The 18,672-nt window shown below is 42.6% G+C and overlaps 1 protein-coding gene across 3 annotated transcripts in view; it reads right to left on the bottom strand.

Annotated features, from left to right (window-relative positions):
- The window catches only part of DOCK2 (dedicator of cytokinesis 2), a 417,694-nt gene that overhangs the window by 266,676 nt on the left and 132,346 nt on the right, over window positions 1-18,672 (bottom strand). The gene's annotated exons all lie outside the window — the stretch shown is intronic.

Genomic DNA, 18,672 nt, shown 5'->3' with positions numbered 1-18,672 from the left:
TTAAGTGTCACAGAAAGGGAGCTCTGGACACAGAGAGGGCCATGGGGGGCTTAGGGGCAAAGCGGCTAGGGTATTTCAACCCTGGGGACAGACAGCCACAGGCACTATGAATGCCCTCAGTGCATGGGCAAATAGGCCCCTACAGCCTAAGGGCAGCACAAGGAGGCTGGTCCTGGCTGTTGGGAGAGAAAGTCCTTCCAGAGCTATTTTATGCAAAAATAAATATTCATGGATTACAGGAGACACAGTGCCCTGGAGTGGATGTTGCAATGACAAATACAGATATCTGATAGTAAGACAATTAACTAGGTAACAGGAGAAAGAAAGTCTGGGTGTGTGGAGAGGACCGTTCCACGGGAGGCAGTCAGGCCTCTCTGAGATGGAGATTCCTGAGCTGAGACCTGAGGGTGAGAAGGGAAAAACCTGCAAAGATCTCAGGAAAGAGCATTCCAAGCAGAGGAAAGGGCATGTGAAGGCCCTGGGGTAGAAATCTGCTTAACACATTGAAGGAATCACATGGACAAAGTGTGGCCAGATTATAGAATATGGGGAGCATAATACGAGAGGACAAACTTGGAGATTCTGGCTAGGGCCAGGTCTCGTCAGGCCTGATGGCCCATGGTAAAGAGTTTGACTCTTGGGTGGAGATAAACATGTTTTGTTTCATTTTGTTTTGTTTTGTTTTGTTTTGTTTTGTATTTTTTTCAACGTTTTTTTTATTTTTTTATTTTTTTTTATTTTTGGGACAGAGAGAGACAGAGCATGAACGGGGGAGGGGCAGAGAGAGAGGGAGACGCAGAATCGGAAACAGGCTCCAGGCTCCGAGCCATCGGCCCAGAGCCTGACGCGGGGCTCGAACTCACGGACCGCGAGATCGTGACCTGGCTGAAGTCCGACGCTTAACCGACTGCGCCACCCAGGCGCCCCTGTTTTGTATTTTTAATGAAGCTTGGGGGTGGGCCTAGAGAGGAAGGCAGAACACTGAAGAGGCTTTTTGAGGGGGGGAAGAAGAGGTCTAATGTGCACTGAGCCCTCACTATCTACCAGCCATTCTCTCCGTGAAGAGTATATCATTATACCTATTTTGTAGATGAGGAAACAAGTTCAGAGAGGTTCAGTAACTTGCCTAATATCACACAGCTGGGATTTAAACCTAGGAAATGTGCTTCCAGAGCCCATGTTCACATCTGCTAAGCTATCCTGCCTCCTTACAGTAACAGTGATGGGGAGAAAAGATGAAAGCTTGACCAGTTTGTGGCAGGAGGGTCAGACAAAAGCAGAGAGACTTGGGGCAGAGTCGACATGTCTTCCTGATGGATTAGACATGCTATATCGATGTGCATTTTGAATGCATTTTGAACAACTGAGTGAGAGAATAATAGATTCATTTTAGGGTTTATCAAGTTAGGACCCAATCATGGAGACCATTTCATCGCCTCAACTAGCAAGTAATGAAAGATTTCCATCAACGTTTCTCAGATGGTGTGAAGTGGTGCAGCAGTGGCCTATCAACACGCCTTCTGAAAGCTGTTAGGGCATAATTGGTGTGTTCTGACAGGTGCCTGCACTTTCACTTACCCCTCTGCACTTTCCGAGATCATTTTCACTGTCACTGCTGACCGGCTTCCTCCCAGCCAGCTCACTCATTAAACCATAATCCAGCTCCATAGAAAGTGCTTTTAGGAAAATAAAGGTGCAGATATGGCCAGTTGAGTCATGACCCAAAATTTGATTTGTCCCTAATGCTTAGAACAATTACATTCGCAATGCCATTCCAGATGAGTGTAGCTCCGCCTGTTAGAAGACTGTCTCACCCACCTCCTAACCCTGGCTAATGGAAGGAGAAGCAAATGAAAAAGCCTAGGGTGGAAACAAGTGGCCTCTATACAGGATAATCGGAGCTGTTTGTAAAGGAAGATTCCCATCAAAGTAATAGGCTCCATTTCAAATTCATGCAGGAGGAGAAAAGAGTCAAGTTAGCTTTTTGACTGCAAAGAGCTATGTCTTACATCCCTCGCGCCCATTTGATTCCAATTCGGTGACATCTGGAATTCAAATTAATTTATAAGCACTTAGGACACATATTATAACAGTCAGTACCACCCACACCCCTCCAGGGCTTATCATCCCTGACCCACTGCCTTTCTTCTGTACAATGCCACACAGATCCCTTAATCCCTTCACCCCCAGCCCCTGGCCTTCTGGAGACTCACGCAATTCCCTGGCTCCATGAATTTCAATCTGTTCTTGACCAGGAACTCTTTCTGAGCTAATGTGTGATCATACACTCAGAGTTTTCTCAGCAATGCGAGTCATTATAACAGCTATGTTTTAGGAAAGGGTAGAAACCATTTGTCTAGAAATCTGTTGAGAATGAAAGGGAATGGGAGAAGGGAATATCAAATATGAGATATGCAACCTATGTTGAACTCCTCCTCCTGTGAACTCCAGACACCACATTGAGAATTCATTTGGTCCTTCTCAAAACCTCTTCTGGTATATTGTGTTATCCCCATTTTACAGACGAGACAATAGGAGCTCCAAGAAGCTTACCCAGGGTCACTTGGCTAGGGTGACCATAACCAAGGCAAGATTCCAACACAGGCCTGTCTGACCCCAATGCCGGTGCCACTCCAACTTCACATGCGGATGAGTACAGACAATTATTCCCAATTCCTAGATCCTGCCAGCATGAGGCAGCCACCCTTTGAATTTGTTAGCTCCCTCAAGCTGGCCTGAAATAGAAAATCCAAAACCCTGGCTGCCTGGTTTGTTTAATGGTTGGTTGTTTTGTTTTGTTTTGTTTTAATATGGGTTATGGTCCCAGGTGAACAAAACAAATTCTGATCCTAGAATCCTAAACAATAATGAGCATTCATCAACTCGGTGATTTAACCTTCAGTCCAGTCATTCACTTTCATTTTGTTAATTCAGCCAACCATTTATTGAGCAACAATTGGTTGAACTTACCCATCTCACTGCAGTTGGTTAGCAAACAGCAGTCATGACCTTCAAAGTATTCACTACCTGTTCCTAGAAGACAGTGAGAGCCTGGAGCGAGATGTCTAATCTCAATCAAGTCCTGTCTCCTACAGTTCCTGGAACAATGCTTGTCACACGGTAGGATCCTAATAAGTATTAGATGAATGAACAAGTGTTTGCCGATTTCAGAGAGGGAGCCTGTCTGCCTACATTGAGGCCAACGCTCACAATCAGAATGCTATTTAGTGTTGGATTAGTGCAGTATTTATTACTCTGTGCTGTCCTTGAAGAAACCAAGTGGCAGTAGCTGGTGGCTGGAGGAGGGGTGTTTAAGAAGCAGAACTGTATGTGTGTTTCTTCCCCTTTCCCTCCTCCCCTTGAGCGGCTCTTCTAGTAAGACCCTCCCATTCTTGGCTTTACCCTATCATAGGGGCAAGGGTGGGGAAGTGGACAGAACTCTGGATTTAGGGTCCAGAGACCTAGGTCTGAGTCCCAGCTTACTACTGGTAGGCGGTGTGACTTCAGACAGGTCATTTTACCTCCCTTCCTCTAAAAATGGGGATTAAAATGCCTAATTCATAAGAGGCTCCAAATAAAACATCATACACATTCAGTTGTAGTTATTAAGTATAATGAGGTATGGGGATCTAATGCTATGCCTAAGAAGTTTTGAATTCCAAAGCAAAGCACGTTGGAACTTTAGTTTCCTTCAGCTGTAGCTGACATCTACACTTGACAAAACGCCTGGACCAGGCATGCCAGAACAAAATGTATTCGAAGCTATTACCTGCATCATTCAAACAAAGTGTGCTTCTGTCTGAAACACCAAACTTGGAGAACTGCGTTCCAAGAGGTAGATATAAACTGAAATGATTGGAATATATGCCTCAGATTTTTATGTTCCCTTTTGTATGTGGATAGACTAAAGGAGAGCTTGGGCATGCTTTTTCTGAACATCCTTTTACATTTCTGCTTGCACCTTAGAATAATAATGCCACTTACCCGCAATCCTCAAGCCGCCCGTGAGCGATCCTATATCGCTGCCATCATAAAACTTACAAATACCAAGAAGAACAAAAACCAACAGCGATGCTTTGGATCAATATTGAGCAGCCAGCATTCCATTTCTGGGAAAAGCGCACATTAAAAGCCTCTTGTTTACATTTTAAGGCTAACAGAGGGGCCCTTCATTTCAGAGAATTAAATGAGAAAATTCTCCTGGATTCAAGCATTAGCAAAATGGAATGGTTGTGTAATTGTCTCCAATCATCTCTGTTCCTCTTACCTTCCCCATAACAGCTCCAGGGGAGAGGAGGGTGGGGTCCCTCTCACTTACAGCCCTACACGTTAAAATTCCAGTGTTGCTCATTACAAAGGGAAAACAGAGAAATGTAATATATTTGAAACAAGCCGACTAATTGCAAACAAACTTCAAAGAAGAAGGGAAAATCACTGCCTTTTACCCAACCTAAATAAAAGTGGGAATGGGGAGAATTTCTCCTCTGGCCTGTTCTTCTTTCCTAAAAGCACTCAGCTAAAAAGGTGGAGAACAGAGACAGCCCTAAGCGGGCAGGGGTTCTGCCTGCTTCCTTTCTCCATTCCTGCAACAGAGTCAATGTGAGCCCTCCTCTGGAAGGCCCAAAACAAAAGAGTGACTTAAGAAATGAATCACCTACTTAGGCCGGATATTTTATTTTTTTTTTTTTTTTTTTATTTTTTTAAAAATTTTTTTTTTTTTTTTTTAACATTTATTTATTTTTGAGACAGAGAGAGACAGAGCATGAACGGGGAAGGGTCAGAGAGAGAGGGAGACACAGAATCCGAAACGGGCTCCAGGCTCCGAGCCATCAGCCCAGAGCCTGACGCGGGGCTCGAACTCACGGACCGCGAGATCGTGACCTGGCTGAAGTCGGACGCTTAACCGACTGCGCCACCCAGGCGCCCCCTTAGGCCGGATATTTTAATGAGAGGATCAAAGAGATCCTGTTTGGACTCTGAGGCCAGCGAAGAGGAAACTGAACTAAGCGTGAGACAGGAGAAAGTAAACAGAATAAATACCAGTCACCAACATGTAATAAGCTTTCTGTACTAAGGGAGGACAATATATGGTCCTTACCCTTGGGGCAGTCCAAGCATAATAAAGAAAAGAACCTGTCAATTGATAGGAACAGTATAGAAATCACATACAATGAAACGCACTGTTTCCAATTACCTTCAGTCCCTGCTGATGAACCTTGAACTGTACTTCTATGAAACTGACACTAGTATTTTATTTGGGGCACGACATGTTGATATATTTATTATTAGTTATATGTACTCCTTCCCATGATACCTTACTCCAAAAAGAAGAAAAAAAACAAAAAGAAGAGGACATACCAATGTAAAAGTTAACAAACATAAGGGCTCCAAGTGCCCATAAAATGGGGCTCCTCGCTTGTCTGATAAACTATCAGGGCAATAAAGAAAATCAACCAAGTTCTAGTTTGTTGGCCATTAAGGTAGAAGAGAACTAATTCTGTAAGAGAAACACAGTTTTGTCTGGAACTAAATTCTTACAGAAATTTTTCATACTGAGTTAATGTTAATGTTCTTCATTAAAGTTTAGTGGTGTTTAGTTGCTTTTGACATCAAACTGTGGAATTTTAACTCTGAAAAGAACCTGAGAAAAGCTAATGGTTTCAATTCCTTGGATTGTGTCGAGTGCCCATGCAAAACATCAAAACAACAAATGGAGGAGGGCTCAGGATTGCACACTTGTCCTCACATGGCAGCTTCATTTATTTTTCATGTGAACAAGTATTTATTAAGTGCCTAGCAAATATTAAGCATCATAAATGGCATAGAGGTATACAGAACCAGGATGTAAGTGGTAAAGATAGAGAGAAGTGACCAAATTCAAGGTATATATAAGAAAGATTCAAAGGCCTTAGTGATTGATTGAAAGTGAAAAATGAGGGGTGCCTGAAGGGCCCAGTTGGTTAAGTGTCCAACTCTGGTTCAGGTCATGATCTTATGGTGTGTGAGTTTGAGCCCTGCATTGGGCTCTCTGCTAGCAGCACAGAGCCCATTTCAGATCCTCTGCCCCCTTCTCTCTGTCCCTTCCCCCCTCACTCTTTCTCTCTCAAAAATACATAAACATTTGTTAAAAAGTGAAAAATGAGGCACAGGAAGATTTGAGGGCTAGTTCGAAATGACTGGCAAAATAATGGAAGAAGAAAAGCTTTTCGTGAACAGAATGAATACAGTTTTGGACATGTTGAGTTGGAGTGCCTGTAAGACATTCAGATGGAGATGTCAAGGGGACAGCTGGATAAATATGTCAGAAAATGATCTTCTACAAATGGGTAAGCATTACTTCAGCTATATGGAAGATACATAGAACACTGCTGCCTCCCACAAAGAATTTATAACGGGCAATTATAGTGTATTTAAAAGACAGCAAATTACTAAAGCTTATTTGGTAATGGTCATGACAACCATGATGAAAGGAAAGGAAAGAGAAGGAAAAGGAGGGGAAAGATACAGAAGACGAGGAAGAGGAGCAGGAGAAAGTGAAGGTGGAAATGGAAAAGAACAACACCTGGGGTCTGAAGCAGGACAGCTGGGGACACATGTTGGGACAAGGGAGCTCAAAAGAGCTTGGAAACATGAGGGATTTTCATTAGAAAATTTTGTATCATCACAAGGACAGGTTTAGACAAAGCCCAAAGATGGTTAAGCAGCCCAAACTGCCCATTTGCTCAAGCAGCCCAAATGTATTGATCTAACCAATACATTTGTCAACACCATCTCTTTACTAAGTGGGAGCAAGTAGGAGCTGGAGGGCAGGGTTTTCTGGCAACAACAGTTAATCACTATTTCTGGAGCACATCCAGTGTACCTGATTGTTAAAGCTGGGATGGAACATAGCTAAAATCTGTCCCTTTCCCTCAAGGACTCTCCTGCTAGAGCATCACGCACAGCCTACTAGCCCAAGAAAAGGCACAGTGATAAATTGGACTATGAGGAGGAGGGATGGAAAGAAATGTCAGCCATGAAGGAGGCTCCATTCTCATTCTTCTGATGCACTAAGTGCCAGGCCACACAATGAGTGCTACAGAGTGAACGGTAGAGGATATTAAGAGCAGGAGTCTCTCTCTATCCTTGTTTCCTTCTCTGTAAAGTGGGGAAAATGAGAGCACCTCTCTTCACAAGGTCATAAGAATAAAATAATATGTATAAAGCACTTAGAGTGGCACACCTGGACCATGGTAAGCACTATAAAATTATAAGCCTTTGTTTATTTAATTATTTTAAAAATATTGTTTATTTTTTAAATTTCCGTATGTAACTTTCTAGGTAGTAAAATTATGTTGTATCTTGTATGGATGGTGATTGCATGGGTAGATGCATATGTAAAAAATTCACTGAGCTGTACATCTATGATCTGTGTATTTCACTATATGTAAATTACACTAACATTTAAATATATATAGTTAGTTATCAGGTAGGTAATTTTAGTTTCCCTTCACAGATGTACACTGTGGGGCTTGACGAAGTCAAGCAAATTGCCTGAGATATTGTGCCAGATCTCAGCCTGGGTTCCTATTTCAGTTGAGCCTTGCTCCCTGACAGGGCTCAAGACAGCACTTACCCAAAGATGCTGTGCTACACTCTACTTCGAGAGTCTCCTGCATGAAGAGACAGCAGCTATTCCCTCCTCTCTGCCATTCTTTCTCCCACCTTCCACCCTCTTCTCATCTCAGCTCAATTCCATTGTCTCATTAACTATTAAAACAAAAATCCTTGCCAAGTAACAACCCACAGGGAAACACCCAGAGGAGGACTGGCAGTGATTAAGGACTGAAGGGAACACACCCAGAGCTCTGCAAATCCCTCAGGGGCCTAAGGTGCCCTGCTACGCACTGAAGTGTACCCCCTCTAAGTATGCATGCAGTTCTTGCCAGGACAAAGAGCATGAGCCAGAGAAGAGTGAGTGCTCCTAATTTAAGAGGTGCTGTAGAAATTAATTTTGTATGCCTCCTCCATTAGCAGTGTGTCTGAATTAACTTTAATATGCAAGTTATCATGTTAATCTTTGATACTAAAAAAGAATGTATCATTATTAACCTTCCTATCCCTGAATTTAGCAGTGCAGTCTTTTTATTAGCCGTACGTAATAGAAGTAGCATGATTTCCTGGCATCTCAGCACTCTACCTCTCTGTATGCAGTTCCACCAGTCACTCTGTAAAATCTCTGCTGATTCAGAAGTCCATTTTTCAAACATTTGACTCTAACTGCCCATAAGTCACCAGAAGCTGACTCCACCTCCCCATCCTTTTTTTTTTCAGATTCTTCTAAATGGGAATAAATTTTCCACTGCAAGCACATTCCAAAAAAATAAATAAATAAAAAAGAGGCCATGATGGTCAATGGAAGGGGGCCCACAGCAGGAAAGAAACATGAATAAGTTCTGTGTCATATTTATGAAAGGCAAGCTCATGACAGACTAGCAGTAACTGGTCTTCAGAGCTCTAGGATATTTGGGGGACTAAGTTATGGTTATAGTAGGAACTGATGCTTCAAGGGATAGGTAAACAAATTAAGCAACACTGGAAAATTAGCTGTTAAGGATAATAGGAAAATCATCCAATAGTATAACCTAAGACATCTTTCTTTTTGTGTATTCACTTGATATATGTAAATTATAGGTAAAGGAAAGTTACCTATACCTCCATTTGATGAATAACTTTAACATTCCTGTTCCACTCATTCCATACGTTCTAATCTTTAAAACGTGATAATAGTGCAAAATAAATTGCATTTTGCCACCTTTTTATTTCATTCACACCCTCTCGTTGAACAGGAAGATCATGAGAAATTAAAGAACTTCTTAGAAGGGGAAAATAAGACAAGAATGAGGTCTAAAATAGAATCTTAAATCATCAGTCCTTGAAAAATAAAACCAGTTTCTGTTCTCAATAAATGCAACAGCATAGAGTTTAAAATTATCTACATATTGAAACTAAATTGGCTACCAATCCAGCTTTTCTGCTTGTAGGAAAGCTACCAGTAATACAATTATGGACAAATCTGAGATCATCTCTGGTGTATGGGTAGTTTTTATGTTCCCCTTTTAGATTTAATAATTGCTTTTCTGGCTGCTACCTTAAGAAGGTATGACATGTGGGGCACCGGGGTGGCTCAGATGGTTAAGCATCTGACTCTTGGTTTCAGCTCAGGTCATGATCTCACCATTTGTGAGTTCAAGCTCCGCATCGGGCTCTGTGCTGACGGCACAGAGCCTGCTTGAGATTCTCTCTCCTTCTCTATCTGCCCCTCCCCAACTTGTGCACATGCATGTGCATGTGCGTGCACATACTCTCTCTCTCAAAATAAACAAACTTAAAAAAAAAAGTCATGATCGGAATAAGAAGGCAACTAGTATTTCAGCCAAATATATCTTCAAAGGGCTGAGAGCATTCTAAAGGGCAGAGTCAAATATTCTCCAAGCTTTAACCATTTATTTTCCAAGTTAATCATTATTTTTGCCAATGTGAAACCCACCATGTACTGCTCATAATTTGCACCCCGCACTATTAATTACTTTTTTTATAAAGTAGATGCATTCTAATCTGCTTATATTCTTTTAAATGAAAAATTTGCTATTTCAAATGGAAAATCAGTATTGTCTGCCATAGATGGAAGGTAAGTGTACCGATCAATACTATTAAAACAAAACACTTTAAATTCTAAGAGGAACTTAAGCCTGAGGTCTGCTCCCTTGTTATCAGAGGAGATTAATAGAGAAAGATTAAAGACAAAACAGCAAAAGTATACAATCCTTGACATAACCAGAAAGACTGAAAGGGAGTTAGAAGAGAATGATCTTCTGCTTCTATGATATTGTAGTTTATTTGTGCATGCCCAAAATTATCCTTCATGCCAAGGAAAATAATTTTGCATATGGTAGTACATATCCACACTTTGAAAAACACAATTGCTAAGAAATAAATCAAAATTGGGATTCCTGGCTTCCCTTCTCTGCAATTAACTGATGGTGTGACCTTGGGTAGGTCTTCTGGGCCAGTGTCCTGGGCTATAAAATGAGAAGGCAATCTCTCCAAGGAGTTGCTCAACTCTATGTGTCTGTTTTTGTGAAACCTTAAACATGTTACAGCATATCTTCTCATCAACTGAAGTTTTCAGTTGTTAATTGCATTCACCCTCTTATCTGAAAGCCTTACCTAGAAGAAATAGCAAAGATTTGAAAAGATCAGCTACTTTGGGGCAGAAGAACCTTTTGAAGCTGTTGTGTTGGAAAAAATCAATAAAATTGACTGCAATCCAGGCACCACAGAGGCTGACTGTCCAGGATATATGCCTGTGCCTCCCTCAACTTTGGAAGCCAGTAGACAAAGCCTGTCTTTAAATCGATCTTATAAGCCTAAATGTCCGTCAACTGATGAATGGATAAAGAAATTGTGGTTTATATACACAATGGACTACTATGTGGCAATGAGAAAGAATGAAATATGGCCTTTTGTAGCAATGTAGATGGAACTGGAGAGTGTTATGCTAAGTGAAATAAGTCATACAGAGAAAGACAGATACCATATGGTTTCACTCTTATGTGGATCCTGAGAAACTTACCAGAAGACCATGGGGGAGGGAAAGAAAAAAAAAAAAGGCTAGAGAGGGAGGGAGCCAAAACATAAGAGACTCTTAAAAACTGAGAACAGGGGCACCTGGGTGGCTCAGTCGGTTAAGCGGCCGACTTCAGCTCAGGTCATGATCTTGCAGTCCGTGAGTTCGAGCCCCGCATCGGGCTCTGTGCTGACAGCTCAGAGCCTGGAGCCTGTTTCAGATTCTGTGTCTCCCTCTCTCTGACCCTCCCCCGTTCATGCTCTGTCTCTCTCTGTCTCAAAAATAAATAAACGTTAAAAAAAAAAACAAAAAAAAACCTGAGAACTGAGGGTTGATGGGGGGTGGGAGGGAGGGGAGGGTGGGTGAGGGGTATTAAGGAGGGCACCTGTTGGGATGAGCACTGGGTGTTGTATGGAAACCAATTTGACAATAAATTTCATATTTAAATAATAATAATAATAAAACAATAATAATAAAATAAAAAACAAATCGATCTTATATACCATCACCTGATCACTTGCCTGGGTCAAGTGGTAGTTTATGCCAGGTGAGTAATAGAGGATCCTGATTCAAATGACCAGTTTCCCCCTTCCTATGAGAAAAGCAGGTTGACGGGGGGGGGGGGGGGGGGGGGGGGGGGGGAATCAGTTAAAAACCAGTAAGTAACTATAAGTTTGCTCATCTGGAAGGTCTGGCATAGTTAAACAAGTTTCTGTATTTGTAAAGAATGACAACAACCTCACTTATAAGGTTTATATAAGAAATTACAAAAAGTCACTATTATCAGAACTATAGTAGTACAGTTTTTCCCCCCTGTCTTAATATTCTAAAAAAGCCAATTTAAGCAACATTTTATTTTTAATGCTCTATGTTGGCTTCACCTCTGAACTGATAATAATGAAAATGAATACAATAATTATGAGTGAAAATTTTATGAAAATAATAATTATACTTATATTAATTTTAAGCCACCACTTATGGAGCATTTGTACCACCCAAAGACTGTGCTAAGCACTACTTCATTTAATATTCATATCAACCCTATTATTATCCCCATTTTATAAAGAAACAGAACCAAAGAAGTGATATGACTTTTCCAAAATCATAGACGGATACAACTCAGAGATTATGAAACAAAATGAATAAACCCCACAGTGTCTTTCTAGAACTAAGTAAGTCTTTGGTAAAGAGATCATACAAGAAACGTTTTTCATACATTTGGGGCCAAAATCAAGAAAGCCATGAAAAAAAAATTGGGAGAGAAAGTTCTGAAAAAAAAAGTCAGGGATTACCAAAATATAGTTTAATATATTGAGAAAGACTAAATATTCACAGCTCTGAAGTTCTCCTTTTGTTTTGTTTTCTTAAATAAGTTTTTAGATGTTGTAAACAAGAAAGACGGAATCATCTAGCTCTCTCCTCTGAAGTCCCATGGCACTGTGCTCATATCTCTACAACGGCATATTCATCCTGCATTTTAATGAAGAGTGCCTCATTTTGCAAATAAAGGCAAGCTCCTTGAGGACATCACCACGTTTTTGCCAAGTTTGTATTTTCTAAATGGCTTCCCAACGCTTTGTTTATAGTAGCGAATCAGTAGCGAAACATTTATTGAATTGAAAACCCTATTCTAAATGCCTCTCTTCATCTATCCTGTATGGAATTTGAGATGCCAGGGAGGCAGTTAAAGATACGGGTCTTCAGGTGAAAGCAAAGACTTGGACTGCAGATTAAGGTTGGGGGTTGCGGACCTCGCAATGGCACTGAGCCACCAGGGTGGACGGTCTCCCCCAGGCAAAAGCAGACAGGGCGGAACTGGAACGCAGCTGAGTGGTTGTGGCATGAACTGAATTTGCTCCATGGCAGTACTCTTTCTCGCTCTGTATCCCCGCTTCTGACCCTCGGGCATAGAAAGGAACAGCTGCAGATCTACAACCATGCAGCCGTGCATTCTGAGGATGTCCCCCTTTTCCAGGACCAACTAGGGAACAGAAGCTATGGAGGGCTACTCAGTGTTTTCCCCTGCATTGGCAAGAGAGGGAGAAAGGTAGGGCAGGGGAGCAAAAAGCCTGGCCACATGGAAGGAGCCGGGCATCACACGCACAAAACAGCCATTTCTCCTGCTCTACTCCTCAAATCCCGAGGTCTGTCTCTTGATGTGTGTGGCTGAGATCTCCTGATGAACTAGGACGAGGGAGCAACACATATTATGCTCAGAGAATTATGTTCTCCTTTTCCTACTGAACCCACAGTACAAGGCATTCTGCTATTCACAGATTGGCTCCACTATCCACCAAGGTTTGCAACTCACTGTAGGCCCCTGAAACACCACAAATTTTCCTGAGAGGTGACTGGGACCTCTTGATTTCTTAGCATGAGTGTTGAACAGACAGCAGAGCGCTACAGTGAACCTCTTGCTACCTGGGCTGTAGATTTTAAAACCTGCAGCTTCAACCAAAAGGAAGCCCAGAATCCCTGTAAACCAAACCAGACCAAAGAAAGCATCTCACGGCACACGTAGGTTATGGCAAATCTGGGACATTGGCAGGGAGGGGCAAGTCTGATGAAAATGAATTTCTTGAGACCCACAGAAATATTTGTATAAAGAGAAAAATCCGCCTGCAAGTGGGGTTCTGTTGTCCTCACTGCTATTCCCTCTCCAAGTGCTCAGAAGATGGATGGAGTCCCATGTCCCCCACACCAGGAAGCACAGACTCAGCCCTGACAAACCTCTTAATGACACACTGTGGATTCAACTAAGGCCTGTGTGAACAACGCAGTGCTCAGCATACATCTGAACACAGTGAGTTCGTTGGTGTCTTTCATGTCAGGCTGACCCTAGTACCCTCAAAACCTCAGGATAACAAAATGTTTTTCAAGTAGTCTTAATTGTACTTGAAGTTGCTGCCTCTTTTTCTGTGCCATTCTGGCAATGCAGCTTTACTGACACAGATGGACACACTCTTCGAGATCCAACTCTCTGACGATGCACATGAGGAACAGAGCCCAGAGAGGTTAAGTGGTTTGTCCAATGCCACACAGCTTGTTAGTAGGTTTACTGGACTAGAGTTCAAATCTTCCAATTTTTAGTACAGTATTTTCTCCACCAGACTATGTTACCTTCCTTAAATTAAGATAATTGTTCCTTCATTCTATAAACATGCATTGAGGATCTACTCAGTGCCAATTATTTAGAATACAGGAAAACACTCTTTACCTGAACTCAAGAAGGTGCAAATATTTCCTAATACCTCAGAGAAGTGTCAAAAGAATAAGAGCCTCCCCAGATCCATAATATAAGGATTCTCACTGCATTTATTTTATTTTTGATGAAACAAATGTGAACTGGGAGGAGTGCCCCGTGTGGCCAGAAGCTGGCGTAAGAGGCCCAGAGCTACTATAGTAAGTGCCAACTTCTCTTAGCTCATTCTCACATGAGGAGAACTTAACAATTTCCCCATCATCCTGAGGAACCTGCAAAGAGTTCACTCGGGGGAGGTATGTTAGAAGAACCCAACACAAATTTTGTAAAAAAACAAAAATACAGTGTTGCCTGGGTGGCTCAGTCAGTTAAACGTCTGACTCTTGATTTTGGCTCAGGTCATGATCTCATGGTTTGTGGGATCGAGCCCCACACTGGGCTCTGAGCTGACAGTGGGGAGCCTGCCTGGCATTCTTTCTCTCTCTCTCTCTCTCTCTCTCTCTCTCTCTTCCTTTCTCTATGTTAATCCCCTGCTTGTGTTCTCTCTCAAAATAAATAAACTTTAAATACATACGTACATACATACATACAAAAAACATACTTTCATTATGGAGGGGAAGGATGCTTAAAATTTACAATCTAATCAGAGCTGACTTTGTCCTTCCTGGGTCACAGAGCCACTTGTAGCCAGAGTAGAGTGGCAACTCTGAGGGCAAAATGGGCTTAAGCTGGGTGGGAAAGAGCTGCAAGCCTCCTCACACAATAGTGGCAGGGTCAACTAATCCAAAAGTATCAAGGCCAAAGCCAAATTAGTAGGGGAAATATGCTTCCTTCAAGTGAAATTAGACTGTGCTGTGTCTGAAAAAAAAAAAAAATAATAAAATAATAATAATAATGCTCACCATGGCAAGGTGTGCTTCTTTTTTTTTTTTTTAATTTTTTTTTTTTTAACGTTTATTTATTTTTGAGACAGAGAGAGACAGAGCATGAACGGGGGAGGGTCACAGAGAGAGGGAGACACAGAATCTGAAACGGGCTCCAGGCTCTAAGCTGTCAGCACAGAGCCCGACGCAGGGCTCGAACCCACGGACCGTGAGATCGTGACCTGAGCCGAAGTCGGACGCTTAACCGACTGAGCCACCCAGGCGCCCCAAGGTGTGCTTCTTAAATGACCCAGAAAGAAAACTCTCTCTGTAACTCTCTTGTAACTCTCTCTGGCAGGGCAAGTTTCATGGGATAAATTCCTACAGCCTACCCTCTCTCTATGAAGCCTGTAGTCAATTACCATCCTTACCCTACATTCTGGAACCAGAGGGGATGGGCAGAAGAGGGCCTCACTCAGAATCAGCTAATGGCTGATGCAAACTTAAGAAGAGGCCAAGGGGCAATGGGTAAGATTTTGCTCCAGGGCAGTGGGGAAGGCAGCAGATTTAAGGAAGAGGCTGCACAGGGAACATGTACAGGCAGGATGAGAGGCCTGTCAAGGACAGAGGAGACAGGCAGCAAGATGGACAGACCTGCAGAGCTGGGGGCTGGTGGGCTGCGGTGCGGGGTAGGCACAGTGTGGGTCTGAACAACCACCTAATCACCTTGTGAGTTCCTCCCAAGGCAGCCCTGGGAAATCATCACCACCGCTGGGTCACAGGCGGTTGCTGCAGGGACTGTGATCCCTGAGAGCCAGCAACAGCAGACATATTCGCCAACCACTGGCCCACCATGGACGGGAGTGATGAAATAAGTTCCCCTGCCAGCTCCCTAAGGCACTGGCATGTGCCCTTGAACCAGAAAGAAAGAGGCCCCTACCACACTTGAGTCACGCTTCCAGTAACAATTTGTGTGTGGGCAGCTAACTGGCCTCATTGGAGCCAGCCAATCTTTGAGGGCCTTTCCCCTTCCTCTGCAGACTGGATGCCAGGAGGGACAGCTCAATTTCTGTTGGTGTGTATATGCTTACTTGGTGTTTAACATTTTTAAAATAGACACATTTTAGGGGCACCTGGGTGGCTCAGTTGGTTAAGTGTCTGACTTTGGCTCAGGTCATGATCTCAGTTTGTGGGTTCAAGCCCCACATTGGGCTCTGTGCTGACAACCCAGAGCCTGGAGCCTGCTTCATATTCTGTGTCTCTCTCTCTCTCTCTCTCTCTCTCTCTCTGCCCCTCCCCTGCTTGTGCTCTGTCTCTCTCTCAAAAAATAAATAAACATTAAAAAAAATTAAATAGACATTTTTAGAGCAGTTTTAAGTTCACAGCAAAACTGAATGAAGGAACAGAGTTCTCATGTACCCCATGCTCCCCCCCACACACACAGTCTCCCTCCACTATCAACAACCATCATCAGAACCAGATCAATTTTTCAGAGATTTCTTTAGATCTAAACTGTGTAGAGAGAGGGGGAGGGGGGAGAGAGGGAGGGAGGGAGAGGGTGGGCAGGCAAGTGAGAGAGTGCTACTCTTGTAGAAGCAGGGGAAGTGAGCTGACTTGCTATCCATTTAAGGGTGAGCCTTCTTCAGATCTTCTCTGAATTGCTAAATTTGACCACTTCTGTACAGCTGGTTGCTAATGTCCCTTCTAGCTCAGACATTTGATCTGCCTCCTGTGTGCTCAATACTTTAACACACACATGCATATACAATCCTTTAGGTCACTCTCAAAACACCCCACCAGGCAAGGAGAACAAGTATTTACCAGTTTCGTTTATGTTAAATAGAGCTGAGGTGTCAGGAGCTGTCCCCAGAGCCTGACAAGAGTTTCCTTCCGGACTTCCGTATCTATTGTTCTGGAGGGATTGAGTAAAAGTATGAGCACAGTCCTGGGTTTCATCACCATCTCAGAGATTCAGAAGCCTTAAGTGCAGCAACAGATATGTATGCTGGGGACATGCATACAATTAAGGGAATTATGGAAGTCAGGAGCCTGGAGTTGAATCCCAGCTCCCAGTCTATGCAGAAAAAAGAGATAATAATAGCACCTATGAGGTAGGGTTGACAAGAGGCTCCACAAAGAGAGTGATACACAGCTCTCAGCTCATGTAGGCCCACAAACGTCAGAGTGAGAGACCCGACATGACCCCAAACCCTTCATCTGAGAGACAAATGAAATAAAACTTAGAGGTCCATTCACTTCTAACTTAGAATAAATAGGAAACTGTGAGGCTGAGAACCCAGCCAGCTCTGGTTTCACATTCTGTTCCACTATCAGATGATTACAAATAACAGTAATACTAATAATAGTCACTGGTGATGATGGTGATGCTCCATTTATGAGCCCTTACTAAGTACCAGACCCCATTACACCTCTCACAGGCCCTATTGCATGTGAGGCTCACAATAAACCAATGAGGTGAGCATCCTATGCTGTTCCCATTTGGCAGATCAGTAGTCAGATGCTCCTAGAGGTGACATGTCCTGGTAAAGGCAACAAAGTCAGGACTAGATCCAAGCTCTTGTTCTGAACGATTGTCCTGTGCTGTGCCTCAAAAATGGGATGTCTTTCCTCAAATAATTGTACCCTCTTTAGCTGAAGCCATAATTAGAGCCTTTGTTTGCCTTTGAATAATTGGCTTCCCTCTTTGCTCTGGTGTCTGGTTCCACTTGGGCAGTCGCTCCAGCCTGGAGGGTATCACACTCAGCAAATCCACTTCGGCTGCCTGGGGCTAATGAGGGCTCTTGAGGTGGTTTGCATTTAAGTGCCTGGTACTGCAGAGAATATCCACACACAGACACACCCCCTACCATCAAGGATGACAGCGGAGTTGTAAAAACATGTCCTTCCCAAATTGGATCATACCACTCCAGCTTTTTGCAGAGGACAACATGGTCTGCTTTCTGCTGAGTCTATCCTATATGGAGGAAGCACAATTCTGTGTGACAGTGTGTGTGTGTGTGTGTGTGTGTGTGTGTGTGTGTGTGCATGCGTGTGCATGCATGTGTAGGGGAAGAAGAAGAAGGGACACTCAAAATCCTTGATAAGCCCTGGGAAAGTTGAGCAAGATTTGTGTCCAACAGTGAAGAAATAATGAGCACAGAGGACAAAGATTTGTCTGTCAAGGTTATGAATTCCAACAAGTTTTCTAGCACTAAATTAAATGAACCCAAATGTCCCTAAATAGGAAAATAATGAAATCAGTTATAGCTCACCTATACGATAGAGCCCTATGAAGTCCATAAAAATGACATGGGAAAATATCCCAAACAATTCTCAGTGAAACAAGCAGATTACAAACTTGGTAAAACATTATCTCAATTATATAAAATACATGACATGAAGGATGGGAAGAATAAACAATGTCTATCTCTAAATTAGGAGCTCATAGATGCTTTTATATATTTCCAAATGTTCTACAAAAACACAGTATTTTGGTAATACTAATTTCTATAAATAATAAATGTCATCTTTCCCAATCCTGGACCAGCATTCCCAGGAATATGCCCAATGAAGCTGATGATGTGGTCAGAGGCCCCCGTTTGCAAGGGACTTTGTCAGGCAAAGATGAACGCGGAGTTCTGAGGCTTGAAAGTCAGGGTCTTTGGCGAGACAGGGTTCCACCTCTGACACTACAAGGTTGCCCCAGAGGCAGTTCTCCAGAAAGGGGCTGTAGTGCACTCCTTATTCTCTGATGTTTGGCTGATACCCTTCCTCCTCCATAAACCTGTCATTCCAAAAGCACTGTTCTCACTGAATTCTGGTAATAATCATACTTACAGCATTATTTGTAAGTACTACTATAAATTTGTAATAAACTTATTCAAACCCTATAAATCATTTTAAGCCCATAAATCATAAATTTACCCCAGAGGCTTGCTGTCCTGGGTCCATGCATAGGTTTTACTTGGCCCGCATATTGTTTTAAAAAATCTATCAGC

The sequence above is a fragment of the Neofelis nebulosa genome, chromosome 1 (genome assembly GCF_028018385.1).
Source record: "Neofelis nebulosa isolate mNeoNeb1 chromosome 1, mNeoNeb1.pri, whole genome shotgun sequence".
Classification (NCBI taxonomy): Eukaryota; Metazoa; Chordata; class Mammalia; order Carnivora; family Felidae; genus Neofelis; species Neofelis nebulosa.
This window is presented reverse-complemented; position numbering and strand designations above follow the sequence as displayed.